This window comes from Grammomys surdaster, unplaced genomic scaffold (genome assembly GCF_004785775.1).
Source record: "Grammomys surdaster isolate TR1022 unplaced genomic scaffold, NIH_TR_1.0 332772, whole genome shotgun sequence".
Lineage (NCBI taxonomy): Eukaryota > Metazoa > Chordata > Mammalia > Rodentia > Muridae > Grammomys > Grammomys surdaster.
In genome coordinates this window covers 1-5,365 of record NW_021627980.1, presented here as the reverse complement: position 1 = coordinate 5,365, position 5,365 = coordinate 1, and the positions used below count along the sequence as shown (strand labels likewise).

The window sequence follows — 5,365 nt, the reverse complement described above, 5'->3', positions numbered from 1 at the left end:
AGTCTAAGAATAGAGTACAGATCCCACTCCAAAGAATCCCTGTCCCCAAACCAAACCGAACCAAACCAAACCAAACCAATCAACCAACCAACCAACCAACCAACCAACCAATCAAAAAACAAAACAAAAAGCCCAAGGTCACTACCAATTCCTGGGAAGAAGATAGGAATAGACTAGCTCTATTGTGGGAGAGTGAGTGGGTGAGGGAAAACAGAAAGGCAGTTTACAGGGCATATGATAACAAAGGACCAAATACTGACAGGAAACAGACAAAGAGCTTTTCAGCAACTTAGGAATTCTTGACATCTTCAGGATTCATGGGAGCAACAATAAATATGCTCCACTGTGAAAAGAAACTTGACCAGCTAAGGACAGTGCCTGGCAGTCAATTTTTTCCACCTGTTAATCAAACACTAGCTTAAAATCGGTTAATCCGCATCAAATAATACGAGCTCATGTTCTGTGGTAATGAAGAAACTCCATGAAATGTCTTCTGAGTCTTCAATATTTTCTTCAAATGACATGACACTATCATGGAATGAAGATATCCCAACAATAGATGGTTCACTGTCCTTCACTTATGCATAATTGTGTTTAGACTGAAGAAGACTACAGAATTATTTTACTAAAAAACTTGCTCCTCAGTCCTATCATATTTGAATAGCAAGGAAGTGAATATTTAATGAGATATTAACATGTCAGACACCAGATCTCGAATATATTTTATTGACTCGATGTTTTCCCTATTATTTTATAGTGCTATGTGAAGATATAAAAATGTGTTTAGAGGGCTGGAGAGATGGCTCAGCAGTTAAGAGCACTGATTCCAGAGGTCCTGAGTTCAAATCCCAGCAACCACGTGGTGGCTCACAATCATCTGTAATGGGATCTGATGCCCTCTTCTGGTGTGTCTGAAGATAGCAACAATGTACTCACATACATAAAATAAATGAATCTTTAAAAAAATGTGTTTAGGATCTCCGCGGCCGCTTACTTATCACCCACAATTCCCTCTTCTTTCTCTCTCTTCCAGCCGAGCAAAATGCCCAAAGGAAAGAAGGCAAAGGGGAAGAAGGTGGCCCCGGCCCCCGCCGTCGTCAAGAAGCAGGAGGCCAAAAAGGTGGTCAATCCTCTGTTCGAGAAAAGGCCCAAGAACTTCGGCATTGGGCAGGACATCCAGCCCAAAAGAGATCTAACACGCTTCGTTAAATGGCCCCGATACATCAGGCTGCAGCGGCAAAGAGCCATCCTCTATAAGCGACTCAAAGTACCTCCTGCCATTAACCAGTTCACCCAGGCTCTGGACAGGCAAACAGCTACTCAGCTGCTTAAGCTTGCCCACAAGTACAGGCCAGAGACAAAGCAAGAGAAGAAGCAAAGGCTACTGGCCCGTGCTGAGAAGAAAGCTGCTGGCAAAGGAGACGTCCCAACTAAGAGACCACCTGTCCTCCGAGCAGGAGTCAATACAGTCACCACCTTGGTGGAGAACAAGAAGGCTCAGCTGGTGGTGATTGCCCATGATGTAGATCCCATTGAGCTGGTGGTTTTCCTGCCTGCCCTGTGCAGAAAGATGGGTGTGCCCTACTGCATCATCAAGGGAAAGGCCAGGCTGGGTCGCCTGGTCCACAGGAAGACATGCACCACTGTTGCCTTCACACAGGTTAACTCGGAAGACAAGGGTGCTCTGGCTAAGCTGGTGGAAGCTATTAGGACCAATTATAATGACAGATATGACGAGATCCGCCGCCACTGGGGAGGCAACGTCCTGGGTCCTAAGTCTGTGGCCCGAATTGCCAAGCTGGAAAAAGCAAAGGCTAAAGAACTCGCCACTAAACTGGGTTAAAGAATAATGTACACTTCGTTTTCTGTACATAAATATAATTACAAAATTATCTTCCAAAAAAAAAATGTGTTTAGAAATTCTAAGTGCAGATGAGGCAGAAGAGTATTTTGATTCACATCAGGGCTGCTTGCCTTTGCAGCCTAGATCTGCCACTTACCAGCTGGTATCTTTGGTCTAATTAGTGAGACTCTTGTGTCTTAGTTCTCTAGTCTATAATGCAAGAATGAAAATATCACCCACTTAGCTTTTGCTAGAGTTGAATCAATGAACATATACAACTTGGAATATTATATACATATCAAACTTTTTGGAGGTTGTCAGAGGGACTTGTGGGTGTTTGCAGGTAGGGGGAATCCTGGTGGGAGCCTAGAAGTTGGCTGTGATGCACCCATGGGTGGCCAGAGTAGGCAGGGTCATTAGTTGTAGGACTCAGGCTAGATTTGGAGTGTTATGGAAAAGCTATTAAGGGTAATAACCACCTCTGGAGGAGGACTTGGGTACCAAGTAGGCTGGTTATAAAATTAAATATTTAACAATTTAAAACAAAATTACGTCAGATTATCATCAGACTTCCTGCCCTCAGAGTCTCATTTACTAGCCTGTGTGAGACTGTCATAGCTTTCATCATATCAGCATTCTCACAGGATTTTTAGGGCCTATTAATTGGTTTAATTCAGCTGCAAATGTAACCATTGCCTTCTGTATCCATTGCTTTCACTATCTTAACCAAAAACACTTATTGAGCCCTTACTAAAACAGGAAACCATAACCATGAGAGGAGTAATGCTCAACTGCAGCAGTGAATTTCTGGGCATATTCTCTGTGTAACCCCAACTGGAGGCTCAAGAACACCAGAATTGGTAGTTTGAGGGGAAAATCAACTTGGTTTGAAGTATTTTACATAGCAATCATAAAAGGAACAATCATAAAATTAAGGAAAATATTCCTTAATTTATTTTGAAAAATCCTCAAGGTAATACTGTACAGAACTATTCTGACTATTAAATATTTTATATGAAACATCCAGCACAGAGTCTGAAGCATCAAAAACTCCAGTTCTAAATCCCCTTATCTGTTGATTAAGGTACTGGAGATGTTAACTTGATACACTCCTAAGTGTATCCTGGAACATAAACTTTTTAATAGAGAGCTGAACTGTCACTGTAATGTAACATAAATGTTCCTATTGTAACTGAGTGTAGAGTTGCCTTTGTTGTATTTATAAGGTATTTAGGAAGCCTTCCTGTAATTCACAAGCTGGGAGCAGTTTCCTCATTGCTGCCTTCATCTCCTTGTTCCTGAATGTGTAGGTGACTGGATTCAGAAAAGGTGTGAGGACTGCATTAAAAATGGCAAGAAATTTGTCTAAGTGTGATGAAGGGAAGGCCCAGGTGTAGAAAAAGATTAATGGTCCAAAGAACAAAACCACCACAGTCACGTGAGCTGACAAAGTAGAGAGGGCCTTCGATATGCCACCTGAAGAGTGTTTCCTAACAGTCACCAAAATGAAGATATAAGAAATGATGAGTGTGAAGAAAGAGCCCACAGAGATGAGTCCACTGTTGGCTGTGACCATGAATATCAATTTACTGGTTTCTGTGCAAGCAAGTTTAATAAGCTGAGGGAGATCACAGTAAAGGCTGTCCAATATATTAGGTCCACAGAAGGGCAAGTCTACAACAAAAGCTAGTTGGGCCACTGAGTGAATAAGTCCAAGGATCCAGGATACTGCCAAGATTAAAACGCATATTTGTGGTCTCATGATGGTCAAGTAGTGAAGAGGTTTGCATATGGCTACGTACCTATCAAAGGCCATGGCTATGAGAAGCACCATTTCTGTGCCCCCAATAGCATGTATAAAGAAGATCTGAGTTATACAACCTCCAAATGAGATGGCTTTATGCTTTCTAAAAAGGTCACAAATCATCTTGGGTGCTGCAATAGAGCAAACCCCAGGTCAGGATATGAGAGATTGGCCAGCAGGAAGTACATGGGGGAATGTAGGTTGGAATCAGCAGTCACAGAGAACACAATGAGGAAGTTTCCCATCAGACTTGCCATGTAGAACATAGAAGAAAAAAGGAAGAGAAACAGTCGGATTCCCAATTTATTGGAGAGTCTCAAGAACACCAACTCAGACACAGCGGAGTGATTGTCTTTATCCATTGCTGTGGAGAACAGAATTGTATCCAAGAAAACCTGAAAAAGGCATAGAAATGAAAAAAAGAAGCCTTGTGTGGAGTTAGTAACTGTATCAGTTTCAAACTGTAACACATTCCTGCATAGAGCCAATACATCTCAGCATAACTTCTATGTGCACTTGTAGAAATCTGTCATTTACTCAATGCCATGAGCCACTGCATATCACTTCCTCTATTCCCTATCATCATCCAAATAAAAATTGGGAAATCTTTATGGATAAGTATTAGAAAAGAACAAATAATTGACCCGAATAAAGACTATGGATAGACTAAAGACCTCCTAGCAATAACACACATTGAATAAAAAAAATGGGAAGACCCCCCCTCCAATTTCTCTCCCAGTTGTTGCTCCTATCCACAGCATTTTCCAAATATCAAGAACTTTCTGGAGATCTTTTTTTTTTTTTTTACTCCTTTGATTGCTCCAATAAGCAATCTGGTGGAGTACTATTATTACTCTATTTAATATGTATCATAGCTAATCTTTTGTCAAATGACATTCACTTTGTCCATATAAATGGAGAAGATAATGTAGAAACCATAATGGCATCCCACGTTTCCTCAGTCCAGGGAGAACAAAGGGTTAGAAGCCTAGGTGGAGGAAGCATCAGAGTAGGAGCAAGGTCAGAAATGATACTTAAGATGCAAATAAAAAGCATAGATTATGTGAATAAAATATAGAAAATTTGATTTTTGTTGTAAAGTTTGTTAAAAATTTCTACAAAGTTGACATTTGTAGATAATTTTCATACTTCAATGCATGATAGAAAGCACACCGAATTTGGAGTCAGAAAACATAATTAGGATCCAAGCCCAGGTCTTTGAGAACTCAAGGAAGGATTCTTTTTTTTTTTTTAAATAATTTATTTATTTTTTTTCAAATCGTAATTCATTCACACAGGGGTTATAAAAACAGAAAGGCAGGATGTGGGGAAGGGGATGACACTGGAGTGTGGGTGTTCAGGGGGAATACAGATATCTTTCAGAACTGGGTATCGGCTGGGTGAAGGTTCAGGGGACAATTCACTATGACTCTGCCTATGACTCACTTGTCCTTATCTAAGTTGGTATTGTCTACCAAGGCTACCTATTTACAAGGTCTATGACTACTCAGGCTTGTAAATTTTCAAGGAAGGATTCCTCTTTCTCTCCCTTTTGCACTCCTCTCACTGCTTGCTTCCCATTTCATTGTCTATAAAAGTTCTAGGGCTGAGTGCAGATGAGAAATAATTATTCCAAGTCTAACCTTTTGGTTATTTTATAATATACAGTGCATTTATTTATTTATTTATTTATTTTATTTATTCATTCATTTAATGTA

At 40.4% G+C, this 5,365-nt stretch overlaps 1 pseudogene; it reads right to left on the bottom strand.

The window, feature by feature from the left end:
• Window positions 1-3,073: 3,073 nt before the first annotated feature.
• Window positions 3,074-4,009, bottom strand: LOC114616641 (annotated as a pseudogene).
• Window positions 4,010-5,365: the final 1,356 nt, after the last annotated feature.